The following is a 16,989-nucleotide window of genomic DNA, read 5'->3' on the forward strand; positions in this document are numbered from 1 at the left end:
TTCAAACCCTAACAATGTTCTTTTTCCATAACCTTGAAAAATTCCTCAAAATTGTAATTCAACCAAATTATAAAACAACTTATAGTGATGACAATGTTCTTTAATAAAGCACTTTGGGAGATTAAATGGAGGAGTATGCGAAGCAAACTTGTCTCTAATCAATGCTATGTCAATGTAACCTACTTTTTTGGATGAATTATTTTCAATATTTCCTATATGAATATTAGTTGTGCTAGCTTCTAAGGATTTAAATAATTTTTTCCCCTTTCTGTTAAGTAATTTTTAATGGTTCATAAAGAGAAATATTAGCTTCAATGTTTGTAAAAGGAAAATTTAATTCCAGCAAAACAAAATTTCATTCTAACAAAACAAAAGATAATAATGCTTGAATTTATATAGAAAGTAGTCATGTAATATTGCCACCAAACAATCCAGGCAAAGACTTCCCAAGACCAAGCCAGCCACAAAACAAGTTAGACAAAGACTTTTCTAGACCAAGCTAGCCACCAAACAATCTTCCTTGAACAAAAATGGTCTCCAACGAGTCAAAAATATTGACCTTACCAAGAAGGTAACTTCTCTAAATTTTGTCTTCATTAATCATGTTTGCAACTTTAGCTTTGAAAAACTCAAACCTGCAGTAACCTAAGAATCATAGAAACTCGCACGAGTGGGCCAATAATAATAGGAGATAAAAATTATTTCTTTTGCTGAGATTCTTCTTTTCTTCACTATGGTTATTTCTTGTCTTCTGTCCTCCTCACACTAATTTTATATCACAGATAAAATTGCATGTGTGTCACTAGAGGATGTCGAATTCCTCTTATTTATAGTCTTCACCAGGGCTAGAGTGGGCCTCTCTTGGGCGACTCTATCATGGATGGTCGACTTGGTCATGGGGTCTTTCTAGAATTTTATAAACATCAAAATATTATTTCCTTTCTTGATACAAGATCCCAATAATGTCTATTACATCATGATAGAAACCCTATGGAACTCAATGGGTGCTTAGACCTAGGAACCAAAAACTTTGAGCATGAAACCCATGCTTTAGTAAATAAAATTTATTTTACAATATTTTTTTTTCTTTTGATAAGTACATAAGAGATACATCATGCCATGAGCCAAATAAAATTATGAATACCAATAATAGTTACAAATTTTAATAGCAAATTCCCATGTTACAGACCTTCAATGTCTTCTAAGGAAGATTTCTGCTCAACTAAACTTTTCTCAACTTCTTTTGTACTTCATAGTTATTTTTATCCACATACTTGCTATAAAATGAAGTGAATGTGTGGTGTCTCTCAAAGGAGGTTGAATGTCTACTTTATATGCCTTCCAAGGGCTCTTTAAGCTCAATGGGAGGCCAACTTCAACTAGTTGGCTGGCTTGTTCTTGGGAGAACTATAAACATTTTTACAAAATACAAAATGATTTTCTTTCCTTGACATAAGGGCCCAACATAATCCTATAGGCATGCAATGGATGCCTAACATATTAACCAAAGACTCAAGCACGAAACCCATGTTTCATAAATTTTACTTTTTACAAATTATTTTCTTCTTTTCATCAATGTATACTAATTACATCATGACATTAGACAAATGAAAATTATGAATACCAAAAATAGTTACATTTCCCAACAGAGAGGAGCATGTTGATTCAATGAAGCCATAGGAGCATCACCAATTATGTTTCCATTTTGAGTTTCTCACTTAGTTTGGGACAAATTTTCATTTGATACACGATGACAACAAGAGAACTATGGTTCATGATATATGTTTCATGATGAGATTGTTTAGTCCTCCAAGTGCAGTGACACAAGATCTGCAAGGGTTGATCCAAAAATGGATCCTCGATAACCCTCTAAATCTTCAAGTCTTCAAAATCTCCTAAAAGGTCAAAACCATCGCAAAAGGAGAGGTCTTAGAAATATCGGATTACACTATCGAAACCTTAAAAATACAAATAAATGAGTAAAAATAGGCTTATCAACAGTTAAAGCAACCTGGAATCGGAGCCATCGGACCTAGCTGATAAACGGTCTGGATCTGATCGACAATCGCAATCGGTGGTGGCTATCGAAGGATATCGTAGCATAATACATGGAAATTGTGATCGTGATGGAGTGCACAGTAAACGGCCCGGTGTATGTGCAATTTGTGATTGCGACAAGTCGCATCGCAATATCACATCAGAGTTATTCAAAAGAGCAAGGATGATACCATATGCGATGTGATATATATATGGATACGATGGGGTGATAAATGAGATTTAATATAATTTGAAATCTATCAAACGACAATTTTCTTTGTATTTGCGTTTTTTGTTGAATAAACGAAATACGAAGGAAAAGTGACGACCCAATGAAATCTGACCCAAAAGGGTTCCGAAATACAAATACATAATATTTCAAATCCGATAAAGCCATTTTTTTGGAATTTTTCCATGTTTTAATGTATTTTTAAAATACGAAGGGAAACCTTGGAACAGGGCCGAAGTGACTTGCGAGCGATTTCAGGCGAAACCGATAGTGTTATAAAGTGAATTTATGAAGATTTGAAGTCTGGGGAATAGTGTTCTCTGTGGATTTTTCCCGTGTAATGCATTTACCTTTGTAAGCTGGGAATGCCAAAATTTGGGTATTTCAAGTGCCAATTGCTCCTTCCATTACAGAATAGGTGGCATCTATCCCTGAGGGCGTTTAGCAATGATTGCTAATGCTCAGAGAAGGGATTTGAGTGAACTGTGGGTGGAAGACAGGGAGCCACAAAAGGATGATTGCACATAGAGAAATGGTTGGGGTAGCCAAAAAGCTGGAAGCTCAACTCAAAGGAGGCAGAGAGCTCAATTGAGAAAAAGGCGGAATGCTTGAAGTAGTAGAGGGCTAAGAAAGCAGGGAGAGTCGAAGAGCTACTGCGCAGGGCAGCTGAGGGAGCCTTTGGGGTCACTTGAAGTTCAAGTGAAAAGCTAGAGAGATGAAGGTTGCAGAGGGCCAAGAAGCCAGAGCCAAAGATCTAGAGCCAAAGCTAGAGCTGAAGAGCCAGAGTTAGAGCTAAGAGCTAGAGCCAAGAGCCAGAGCAAGAGCCAGAGCGAGAGCTGAGAGCGAGAAAGTCGAGAGATTCAAGAGCCAAGGAATGACATGGTGTCTTAACCCACTGTTTCTGTGTAGAATAGTAGGATTTGAGCCAAGAGCCTATAGAAAGGACCTATACAATAATCCCAGAGAGACTAGTTGAGTTGACTAGAGCTCACGGAGACGTAGCCCAAGAGTTTTGGGTGAACTCCAAATTAATATTGTTGTTCTGTGTTTGTTTTTACTGTTGCATTATTTGTTGTTATATGTATTTATATACTAGTTCAAGCACATTTACATATCAGCACAAACAACATATTTTAAAGCATATAATCAGTTTAAATCAAATACCAGCATACACCTATATTTTCAAGCATTTTTAATTCTACATTGGTTAATCATGAAGACTTGGGAATATTTAAATCTTTGGAAGTGGGAGAGGTTCTTGTAAGTTAGACAAGAAGCCTAAGAGCCCCATTTTCAGATAAGGTGGTATTAGAGCCTAGGATTGATTAACCACACCTTCAAAAAAAGGTTACATCGGAATGCTTGATTGACAGAGAAAATATTGCTTGTCTGAAAGGTGTTTGGGCAGTCAAGGATTGATTGTATGCTTGTTGCAGACTGACTATTATTTGAGTTTGTAGAGGTGAAGAGAAATCTATAGATAGCTCAGTCCAGCAAGGACAAGAGGAAAGAAGAAGTCATTGGCATAATGACAACTTCTACAAGTGAGTCCTCAAATTCTGCTTTCTTCACAAGATTCTTTGATGAAGACACGAAGCAAGAATTATCCACCATGATGGATATGGTGAGAGAAATTTATGAGTATGGAAGGAAGAGAAACATGCTTAGAGAGCAGTTGAATTCCATGAAGGAAGAGAAGCAGTTTCTTTTTGACAAACTGCAGGAAATGGAGAGGCAACTTCATATTACAAATATGAACCTGAAAAAGATGCATGAGTTGGAGACACAACTCTTTGTTGCCCAAGAAGCCTTGGTCAAGTATCAACTTGAAGAAGAGATAAACCATTCCAGTTTGTCTTCAAATTCCCCTGAGAAGGCTTATATTGGTTCTTTTGAAAAACATACCAAAGGCATAGGTTCCAAGCTAATGTCCAAGATGGGCTATGAAGGAAAATCCTTGGGTAGACATGCATAAGGTATTGTTGAGCCAATAATGATTGAGGAAAGGCCTAAGTATTTGGGTCTTGGCTATGGACAAGCTTATGTAGAAAGTTCCGAGGCCGTCATGAAGGCCATAGCAATAGCTCGAAACATCAATTGCAGGATGCAGGTGTTCAGAGGCACACACTTGAACCAGAGAGTTGGGGAGACTCTAACAGCCTTGAGGAGATTGATGGTGTTCCAAAGGGAGCCACTTCTTCATTTTCTTCACCTCATGAAGGCAATAAATGTGAAAGAGGCAGGTATAAATCTGGTTCTAAAAATTTTCCTTTTGATTTTGCAAAGCATGATAAATTTCCACATATGTATGGGAAAAGAATTGCATGTTCCTTTTTTGGTTTGGATAAATAATGTTTCTAGATGTTGGAAGAGAATGGCCACACACAAGTGTTATAGACATTTTTGGGCACTACAACCCCAATCAAACATGTCCATAAACCAAGGGCTCCTAACTCCCTAAAAGTGTTGTTTCATACCCTAAAGGAACAAGGTCAGCTGATTACATCATCTCCCAGAAGTTCTCCACAGGAAACTGCTCAGAACTAGTCAAAACTGGACCATCTCACCTGCTCCATGGTCAAAGTGCGATGCATCCCACCTAATGCACATGAGAGGTGTGATGCATACTGAAAAGCCCTTCTATGGGGTGTGATGGGCGAGAGTGGACAAATGGCAGAGACAGTTTGTGAGGTGGATGATCATGGAATCTTCCAGAAACTTCTCCTGTGACACTTGCCTCTCTGAATTCGCCTAGGGATGAGTAAGAGATCATCAATCTCCAAGTGGAATCAAGAACTATCAGAGAGAGGACACTAATCAAAATCCCAGAAGCTGACTCACCCCCTGTAATCATTTATATATGGATCCCTCATCCCAGAGATCTAGAGGTTGGAATTTTGTATCTTGTAAGGAAGTGTTGTTGATTTCTTGTTGGAATATCATAGTGTTGGGTGATCTAAGCTTTTCATGAGGTGAAAGAAGGGCTTTCATGCCGGAGGATGATGTCGGGTCAGAAAAATTGGTTGTAAACCTCTTTGCTATTCTTGATTATTAATAAAGCTATTCAAGTTTTCCTCCACATTCTTGTATGTTTGATGATATATGCATTTATGTGGTCAATATACATCTGGTCCTATATTGTTTATGATTGTAGATCTCTGTTCTTCAATAGTATTATGATGCTTTGATTCCACAAATGCTCTTTGAAGCCGGGTAGACGAAGGAGAAGCGGCAAGGATCTGTCAGAAGGGAGAGGAACTGAGCAAGGAACCAAGCACAAGACTAAGTTTGGTGTCCATTCCACTCTCATCTACTTCTCATAAATGAAAACGAAAGTGGTTTTAGTTTGTTTGTTTCTAAGATAGCTATTAGTCTTAGTGGGACTAGCAGCTCCGAGTTGACACTAGATTTCCCGATAACAAAATGGCGACTCCACTAGGGAGCGAATAGATTGTTTGTTTGTCTATATTTGTTTGTTTTATAAACTTACATACGGAGCCTGAAGTCAAGCCAGCTAGCCTTCGAACTGCATTTGCTATGCAGGTGCAAAGTAGATCAATGCTGCTTCAGTCTATCTCCAAGTTTTGTTTATAAATTGAACAATCAATTTGCAAACTTTCTAATTACCCTAGTGGTGGCTCTAGTAACCTCATTAGATCAGCCCCTGTGATTTCTATTTATTGTACATCATTTGCTCAACCTAAATCCCTAAACTGAGCTGCAAACTGTGACCAAGAGCCAAGTAAAGTCTCATCCTGGTACCATCGCATCCTCTCTTCAAGGAAACTAGTATGCATCGCACCTCCCATGTGCAGTAGGTGGGATGCATCTCTGTTTTCCTGTGTTGCAGGTGCGATGATCATAAAAGGTTAATTTTTCCTCCAGGTTTTGGTTTTTCTTCACTCTTTTCAGCTCTATTTTAGAGTTTTGTTGTCTATGATCAGTATACCACTGTGGAAACCCCCTTCCTTTCCATCATTCTGCCTCCATTGTGAAAATAATTGTGAATGTTTTTATGTATTTTCCGCCATTTTCAGTTCTCTTTTACAAAGTAGTAGCATAGTCAAACCATCATCTTTTGATTTGAAAGTGTCACAAGTGTCGTTTTCAGTCAAAGAAATGAATTCTATTGTTCTTGATGGTCGATTATACAGTTACTCTTGTATTTGATTTGAATTAGTAGTTTTTCAAGTGTTAAAAGTAGTTTTCAATTCAAAATAGTAAAGTGTCTTACTGTCGCTTTGAAAAGATAATTCAGATTTGTACTTAGCATTCTTCTTGTCATTCACACATTAAGAAAGCTGAAAACAAATACATGCATGTGCATTTTCATTTAGACTGCTTGTTGGTTTGACTTAGGACAGTGCATCTAGTGTGTTCTCTCTGCTCTATGTTGAAAGAATATTGTCTCTCTTTCTTTAGTAGCTAGGATTTTCATTGCAAAAAGAAGATTAAACGATTGTTTATCATCTTAGATTGCATTTTAGGAATTGTACATCTACATCACGCGGTGAACCTGAAAGGAAAATTTCTTAAGAAAGATCAACTGTAAAATAAATTTAATGAACTTAAAAACGCTTTGGAACCTAACGCACAACATCTAGAAGTCTAGGCTAGAGACGTATTCTGGCATCCTAAAGCCTGGTAACTGTCGCTTTCACTGTTGGTTGGGTGATTCCTCCTCTTTGAGATGAAAAGTGCCAGTATGGACTTGTGCTCCCACGTACCGTCGAGTATATATTGGGAGACCACAATAGGCTATATCCTTTATCAATAGGAAGCCGTGTTTTCCACCCTATTGATCGCAATGCATTGAACACAACATTTAGGAGGATTCACTGTCGTACCGTGAAAAGTATTCTGCAGTTTTGTGATTGGTTTGGTAATCCCTCTGTCTAGATTTCCAGAGTAGTCTCTTTCGTTCCTTTTCAGACTCCTTAAAGGAAAAGGTCCATCTGAGCACTTATCACTTCAGGCTCATTAAAAATAGAAGGCGACTAGAGTCATCTTTTGTTTTTTCTTGACTCTTAAAAATTGAAAAAACAAGTTGTGTTAAAGCGTCTAAAATTCATTTAATTCGAAAACATTTTCCCCTTTATTTTTAGTTGATCGAGTAATCCGTAATCATGGAAGAAAGTAAATTGAAACCCTGTCGTTCGTGGAGACTTATGAGTCAACCGTCTTTGTCCCCAGAATCAAAACTATTCCAGACAATGCGAACTCGTTTAACCGGCTCAAAGTCCCCTCGTCAGGTCGGAACAACTGTTTTGACACCCTTGGAGACTCCGGTTACTCCAAAAATTTCTAGTACCCCTGCCTTTACAGAAGAAGTTTCGCGACCACAAGAGGATAGTAGAACTGATCCTAGTGTGAGGGTAAACACTTCTATACCTGAACCGGCTCCATCCATAGCTGATTCGGAAGGTGTTGTTCCCCAAACCTCAGTCACTGCAGAATCTATACCTTCTTCAGCACCGGAAATATTTTATGGACTTGACGGTCTACCTCTTCCACCCAGTTTGATTGCTATAGAAGATATTGTAGAGGATCCACCATCTAGTACTCCATCACAATTTGGAGTAGGGGTCACTCTATATCCTTCTTCATTAGAAATTAGTCTACCGTTATCGGAAGTCCCTGTAGAATCGCTAGGAAACCTTTTGGTTAGACTAGATATGCCTGAACAACCGTCGACATCTAGGACTGTGTCATCTGACACAGCAGCGGCATAACTTCCTGCTGCTACTCCGACAATGTTCGTCGGTGTACCATCCGTCGCATCTAGCTCTCAATCACTGGATGGGATCCATCCAGGGGCTGTTTCGACGGTATGGTCTGTTCCCGTTTGTTTGTCCAGAATAATATCTGGAATCTCTTATATTGAGTCTCAGCAAATTGATCCTTCGCAATGTCAATTTGGGTAGTCTGGTCCTCAAAGGAAAATAATTCCCTTAAGTACTGGATTACCGCCGTATGGAGGGCAATATGCCCTTTCATTGTCTCCTCTGGGAGGTCAAACATACGAGAGTTCGCAACAAAGTTCAGGTTATGTTGGAATTACATCCAGTGGTTGGATACCAATACTGCCTCAACAACCAAGAGTTGTATACTCAATGCAACAAAGTATGCCTATGTCAAATATCCCCACTACACCGGCTATTGTGACGGTGTCGCAAGTACAATCGTTACCTATTGTATGCCAACCGCAAGTCTCTCAAGTCGCAATCCAACAGCCCCTTGTCCCTGTGACGCCACCACAATCATCGATTAGTGGCTCCTTAACTGGAGTGACCCAGGCTCAAACAAGTACCATTACCCCTCATCTTGGTCAAACAGCCAGTATTGGACAACAACACATGGTCTTGCAACCATGGCTGGTGTAATATCAACAACCACAATTCCAAAAAGTTTACCAAGGATCTGAGCACCAAGTCTTTGTAACTAATGGGCAACCGTATGTTCAAAACAGTCAACATCAACCATTTCATAATGGTTATGCCCATCAACCTTATCAAAGTTATCAACATCAAATGAACTATGCTGGTATGCAAAGACCCACTACTTAGGCAATCCCATCTTATCCTAGGTACACTTCGCCGAACCTGAATCAACAGTTTCCCTTCGTGGCAACTTTAGAGTTACCAGATCTAAACCAGCTAACAAACGATCGAATCGCTTACGCCCCTTGGTGGCTAGCAATTCCTCATAAACTTCCATTAGATATTCCTAAATTTAATGGAAATCCGGGTGAAGACCTGTCGAATCATGTGATGACCTTTCACCTTTGGTGTTCATCTAACACCCTGAATGATGATTCGATCAGGCTTCACCTCTTTCAGCGAACGTTAACTGGTCCGATAGGAAAATGGTATATCGAATTGCCTAGAGCTTCGTTTGATAACTTCAACACCCTAGCCACAACCTTTTTAACCCATTTTAAATTACCCATAAGGTACGAAATGGGAACAAAGCTTCTTACCAATTTCAAGCAAATGACGACCACTCACATATCTGATCATATTCATGAGTGGCGACATCGTCGTAGAATGGTAAAAACATATGTTCCTGATCAGCTATTGGCTGAATGGTTTATTAAGTCATTGTTACCTTCTATTACAGAAGATGTGGCAAAGGGAGGAGTCGTCACTGAAGAGCAAGTAATTTCTCGTGTGTAATATCTAGACTTGATCTATACTCAGTCTGGCATGCTCTACGATAAAATCCCTAATGCTCCTAGACCAGAATTTTCTGTTCCTCCCTCTCCTAAATCAAACAAAGACTCTCATGCTAGGGACGGTGTGATAGGAATGACCAGCACAAAAACCATAAAGGCTAGGTCGAAAAAGGCCTGTATGGTTTCAGGTCAAAATGCGAATGAAGAACATCTTGCCTTGGAAGTAAATTCCATATCAATCGACAAAGGCAAAGAAACCAAGAAACCAGGAGGCAAGAAGAAAAAGAAAGGAAGAAGAAAAAACAGGAGGAGTTGTCCCCTGAAAAATCTTCTGCAAACCCTTCTGGAGATAGGAAACCAAATCTTCCATGCCTAATATGTGATGAGGATCATTGGACAAGAGAGTGTCCGTATAAAGATGAGCTTAGAAAATTCTTCAAGAATTCAAAAACCTCGGCAGTATTGACTGATCTGTTTCCAAATCTAGGAACAAATATGGTTTCTAGTGACAATGCTTCCCCGTCCCAAGTGCTAATGTTGTCAGTTTCAACGCAGCAAAACGATGCTTTGATATAGACAAGGAATAAAGATTACGGGAATCCACAGCTGTCGAAAAACAAGGCCAATGATCAACCTAGTAGTTCGACAACAAATTCGACCAAAGTTGTGCCACCCATCATTCCTGAACTAACGATAAAGCCGCCAAAGGGAGTAGTACACAAATCGACATTTAATCCTCGTGCCAGAGCAGCACAACATTATAATATAGTGGAGGATCTGGCCCAATCACCATCCGCTATGTCGACACTTGAGGTACTGCAAAATTTCCCCTCTCAAAAGCAGGCTTTATTATCAGTGATAGGTGGGATTGACCCAATGGATTCCAATCTTGTGTCCTTTAATCACAAAGGATATGACCCTCAGTTACCAGCTCAACTAGCTTTCCTTATTCAAGTGAATTCCCTCAACAAAACTATTCATTGAACAATTATTGATGAGGGGGCATCTACATGTATTATGTCGACGAGTTGCTGGAAAACTTTAGGATCTCCACCCTTGTCGCAATCTTCGACAACATTAAAAGCATTTAATGGACGAACATACACCCCATAAGGGATTTTAAGTAACTTGCAAGTCGAACTGTGGGGAAAAAAGTAGAAATAGATGTTGAAGTAATTGACAGAAACCTCGATTACAACATCCTACTGGGAAGGCCCTGGATATATGCTATGGCATCCATTGTGTCGACCTATTTTAGGAAGATTGTACTTCCCTTTCAAGGAGGATTTATAATCATCGACCAACAAACATTTCTCCCCAACAGTTCACAAGTTACAGGAAGCATTCCAATGATCCATGGAAGCCCTCTTTCGCTTCAAAATATCAGAGTACGCCTACTAAAAGACCCTACATTGATGGGTGCTTTTGCCCTACCACCTCCAAACAATCTGGTGGAAGTGGCCACGGTGGGAACCTGCAATATGATATCTTCTAGATTCAGAAGATTCCTGAACATTTTGTTAGCATGGATCATCGCCCTAATATAAATATTGTAGCAATCAATTTTATTGGCCTGGGGAGCAAACTCAAGTCAACACTCATCGAGTGTTTGGATAAATAGGTCTAAGGAATATAGCACCTCTTTAGATCCTTGGTCACATGTACACTCTACAGACGAAGGAATCACTCAATTAATGATGATAGGAGAGGCACCATGGGAAGATTACCACCATCGTTCTCATCTTCTGGATTACCACGAAGATTATTCCAACAACCTTAATCATCCTTCAGTTTTTTATTTTCTATCAAATACTGTAAATACGGTGGATTCTGAGGACAATTCCTATCTTGTGTCAACCTCATTAAAAAATGAAACAACTCCCTTTCCAAATCGAGTCTTGCAAAGATCTCGAAGGTAAACCTTCATTCCAACCACCGAGTTGAATGTAATGAAGCTTGGGGGGCATGAACCTCGATTTGCATTATTATGCTGGGGGCATGCAAACTTATCACGAGCAGTGTTACCGCAAGGTTCAAGCTCATTAAAAAATAAACCCGCCACGAGCAATGTTACAGCAGGGTTCAAGCTCGTTAAAAAATAAACCTGCCATGAGCAATTTTACCGCAAGGTTCAAGCTCGTTAAAAAATAACCTCGCCACGAGCAGTTTTTATGTGGAGTTCAAGCTCGTTAAAAATTAAACATAAGCAATGAGCAAACGTTCCCCCACAGTTTAAGCTCATTAAAAAATGAACCAATTTCCGATAAATAACCATTGTGAATGCATTATCATCAGCTTTTGAGCCCTGGTCGTGTTCTCATCATCACCTCCACTCTATTTTAGCCGATCATTCACCTCCATTTGATTGTTTACCCCTTTTGAGGAATAGTTGCGAAGAGTGATCATGTTAGCCATCCTTGTGACACTGCCGTGATTGGAAAATTCCAAACCTTACTTGGAATCAGCTGCTACCTGAAATTATCACTCGTTCCTCAAAAATGAGTCTCCTTTAAGCTCTTTTCACCTGACTCATAAAATATGAAATGATTGCCAAGTGATTGGCCTCTCCAGCTCATTAAAGTGATCAGAAGTGCTATCCCTCCTCTAGATTTTAATCTTTTTGGACCTGAGGTATTATTACAAAAAAAGATCGAGCGCTTGTCTTGTTCGGCTCGTTGAAATTACCGAAAATTCATCCCTTTTGTATTATTTTATAATTTTTTCAAACTTAAGGGATTACATGACAAAAAAGGATTATTGGAGTTTCCTTTAGGTCCCTTTCAGACTCTCTAAAATTGAAAAGGACCGAGCTATCTTTGTCATTAAACTCGTTAAAACCGAATAGCGACAAACTTGTCCATACAGACAAGAACGAGTTTCACTATCGCTAGGCTCATTAAAATATAGAGATGGGTTTGCCCGAAGGGAAAATTATAGAACAAGCATATGTTATCCTCCTCAAGCTTGACAAAAATAAAGAGGTACTGGTCAGCAATGACTGGGGAAAAATTGGGAAGAAAACTTGAAGAAACTTTATTGGTAGCAAGTCGCTCTTGAACATGACACTTTCACTCCGCATCCGAGTTGGGTTGGGTTGTTCCGTTCACTGGTCATATCACCATTGGTCCATCACACCATCCATATTTGGGGTTAACGCTACCAATCCATGTCAGTGTCACCGGTATGTTCAAGAGAAGTCACTCAGAGAATTCACCTGTGTCTCATCTGCTGCAATACATTCACGCTCCATTCTTTCATGACCGCCACCCTGAACCCTGTATCATCAGATCGTTTTCACCTCCAAAATCATTTACTCCATTCTATGTCATAGATTTGGGATTCATTAAGGCCCTCCTATGGCGGGTCGCTTCTTGTCAACATCAGCTCATTATCCAAGAATTCAACTTAGGAACAACCCTTTCAGTACTTTGAAGCTTGCATGCCTCAATGGCAAGTTTGTCACTTCCGGTGATAGGTTTACATCAATGGCCTTCGACTGAAAGATTTTGCGCGGTGTTCAATGCCAAGTCCCTTATTCACACCATGTGAATTGTACTGTAGTACCTTGAGGGTCATCATCATTATCGGTGATTCCTCTCGTGCCTGTTAACATCTTACATCATTGGCTGGTAATCAGGCGATATCTTTCCATGTTCGTCTCCAGAACATCTTTCACATGGATCGACTTGTACTCCGAGTGAAGATTGAACGAGTTTGAAGACCTCGGATCTAGTTTCATCCATCCGGGCTACGATATATTTAGGAAAATAAATACATCAAATGTACATTGTTGTTGCACAGATGATCATCTGAATCAAAGGATGATGTCTCTATTAGAATCATCAGTCTCTCTCACAGATGGTTGTATGTCTTATGTACGTGAAAATGAATTTATAAAGCTGAGCATGGGAATGCTTGCCTCAGCTAGATCATGAAAAATATTATGAGGATAATGTATTGTATTGTATCTTATTACAGGTCACCTTCCAGCTTGAAAAAACTTCGGATCCTCATGATAAAGAATTTCACCCAACATCAAAAGATTAACAACCTCATGCTTTAGGGGACAACTGTTATAGACATTTTTGGGCACTGCAACCCCTATCAAACATGTCCATAAACCAAGGGCTCCTAAGTCCCTAAAAGTGTTGTTTCATACCCTAAAGGAACAAGGTCAGCTGATTACATCATCTCCCAGAAGTTCTCCACAGGAAACTGCTTAGAACTAGTCAAAACTGGACCATCTCACCTGCTCCATGGTCAAAGTGCGATGCATCCCACCTAATGCACACAGGAGGTGCGATGCATACTGAAAAGCCCTTCTATGGGGTGCGATGGGTGAGAGTGGACAAATGGCAGAGACAATTTGCGAGGTGGATGATCATGGAATCTTCCAGAAACTTTTCCTGCGACATTTGCCTCTCTGAATTCGCCTAGGGTTGAGTAAGAGATCATCAATCTCCAAGTGGAATCAAGAACTATCAGAGAGAGGACACTAATTGAAATCCCAGAAGCTGACTCACCCCCCTGCAATCATCTATATATGGATCCCTTATCCCAGAGATCCAGAGGCTCGAATTTTGTATCTTGTAAGGAAGTGTTGTTGGTTTCTTGTTGGAATATCATAGTGTTGGGTGATCTAAGCTTTTTATGAGGTGAAAGAAGGGCTTTCATGCTAGAAGATGACGCTGGGTCAGAAAAATTGGTTGTAATCCTCTTTGGTATTCTTGATTATTAATAAAGCTATTCAAGTTTTCCTCCACATTCTTGTATGTTTGATGATATATGCATTTGTGTGGTCAATATACATTTGGTCCTATATTGTTTATGATTGTAGATCTCTGTTCTTCGATAGTATTATGCTGCTTTGATTCCACAGGTGCTCTTTGAAGCTGGGTAGACGAAGGAGAAGAAGCAAGGATCTGTCAGAAGGGAGAGGAACCGAGCAAGGAACCAAGCACAAGACTGAGGTTGGTGTCCTTTGTTCCACTCTCATCTACTTCTCATAAAGGAAAACGAAAGTGGTTTTAGTTTGTTTGTTTCTAAAATAACTACCAATCTTAGTGGGACTAGCAACTCTGAGTGGACACTAGATTTCCCGATAACAACAAGAAACTTTTGAAGAAAAGGAAGAAAGAAGCCAAAGGTCCATTGGACAAGGAAAATCATGCTATCAAGAGGATGCACATGCAGTGTGCTTACTACCATAAGCAAGGACATCTTGCTGCAAAATGTTGGACTCTGAATCCAGCAATGCTTCCACAAAAGATGAAGAAGTGGAAAGAGAAGATGGAAGAAATGGAAAGGAAGATTCCATGAATGATGTGTCTTAGGATGATTCACATGATGATGTTGATGTGCAGACAAAGGTAGTACCTTTGAAAGGGATTGTTAAGAAACAGGTAGAGTTATTATCTGATTAAGATTGCATGTCTATTAATGCATCTACATTTTATTTCATTTCAGCTTCGAAAGTATAATGTGCTTAAGTGAAATTTGAAGGATGAAATGCATGCTTGAGAATGAGATGCATGAACACAGGGATGTTGATGATTTCCATTTCTTTGACATGCATGTGATGCCATGTTGACTTGGAAGAAGTTAACTTGGTCTCCAAATGGAGATAATGATGAAGTGTTTCATCTTTTGAAAAAGAGTCCTAATGGTCTTTTCTACATACTTGACTTGAAGAGTCATTTGTTTTAAAGGCATGTTTTGTGGGCTTGTTGTCTAGTCCCTCATTTGTATGCAGATGTAAGACAGGGAGGTGTTCACAAGATCTAAAATCTGTTTCTTTTGTTGAAGCAGGAGTTTAGTCCATCTAGTTGTGTTTGTATGCCTGTTGTTGTTAACAGTTGTTGTTGGTAGCTTTTCAAACAGGTACAAATGAAATTTTTTTGGAGCAGATGTACTTCACATTTGTTTGAGCCACCTTGGATCAATGATTAAGGCAAAGAAGTTCAAACCACCTTCTGTGACCATCTCAGCAGAAGTTCCACAGGAAGGCAAGGAGGAAGATAGTTCTTCCTAGGAAGATTAATCCATCCAAGAAGGGAAGTGGTCGGAAACCCTGGTTCAGAGGCACTATGCCAAGGCAAGGGTAGGGGGGCTAAAAGAATAGGGTGAGTCACTCTCATTTACTGCTCAGATCAATATATCAGTATTTTGGAGACCAAAAGTTCTCTTAGTGGGAAGGCATGATCCAAAAATGGATCTTGGATAACCCTCTAAATCTTCAAGTCTTCAAAATCTCCTAAAAGGTCAAAACCATCGAAAAAGAATAGGTCTTAGAAATATCAGATCACATTATCAGAACCTTAAAAGTACGAAGAAATGAGAAAAAGTAAGCTTATCTATGGTCAAAGCAACCTAGAATCAGAGCCTTTGGACCTAGCCGATAAATAGTTCGGAGTCGATTGGCAATCGTAATCGGCAGTGGCTATTGGAGGATATCGGAGCATAATAGATGGCAGTTGTGATCGTGAAATCACAATCGACGATCACAGTGGAGCGCACACTAAACAGTCCGGGGTATGTGTGATTTGTGATCGCGACAAGTCGCATCGCAATATCGCATCAAAGTTATTCAAAATAGTAGGGCTGATACCATATGTGATGCGATATATATATATATATATATATATATATATATATATATATAGATATATATATATATATATATATATATATATATATATATATATATATATATATATATATATATATATATATATAGATATATATATATATACACACAGATCTGATGGGGTGATAAACGAGATTTAATATAATTTGAAATCCGTCAAAAGATGATTTTCTTTGTATTTGCATTTTTCGTTGAATAAACAAAATATGAAGGAAAGGTGCCCGACCCGATGGAACCAAACCCAAAAGAGTTCCAAAATACAAATACATACTATTTCAAATCCGATAAAGACATTTTTTTTCGATTTTTCCATGTTTTAACGTATTTTTAAAATACCTAGGGAAACCTTGGAACAGGGCCAAAGTGACTTGCGATAGTGATTTCAGGTGGATCCAATAGTGTTATAAAGTGTATTTATGAATATTTGAAGTCCGAGGAACAATGTTTTCTATGGATTTTTCCCATGTAGTGCATTTACTTGTGTAAGCCGAGAATGCCAAAATTTGGGGATTTCAAGCGCCGATTTCCCCTTCCATTACAGAATAGGTGGCATCCATCCCTGAGGGCATTTAGAAATGGTTGCTAACGCTCAGAGAAGGGACTGTGACTAGAAGAAAAGGAGCCACAGAAGGATGATTTCACACAGAGAAGTGGCTGGGGTATCCAAAAAGCTGGAAGCTCACCTCAAAGGAGGCATAGAGCTCAATTGAGAAAAAGGCGGAATGCTGAAAGTAGTAGAGGGCCGAGAAAGCAGGGAGAGCCAAAGAGTTACTATGCAGGGAAGCTGAGGGAGCCTTTGGGATCACTTGAATTTCAAGTCAAAATCTAGAGAGCTCAAGGTTGCAGAGGGCCAAGAAGCCAGAGCCAAAGCCAGTGCTAAAGAGCCAGAGCCAGAGCCAAGAG

This window comes from Pinus tabuliformis, chromosome 6 (genome assembly GCF_031772625.1).
Source record: "Pinus tabuliformis cultivar Carrire ecotype Pingquan chromosome 6, CPIR1, whole genome shotgun sequence".
Lineage (NCBI taxonomy): Eukaryota > Viridiplantae > Streptophyta > Pinopsida > Pinales > Pinaceae > Pinus > Pinus tabuliformis.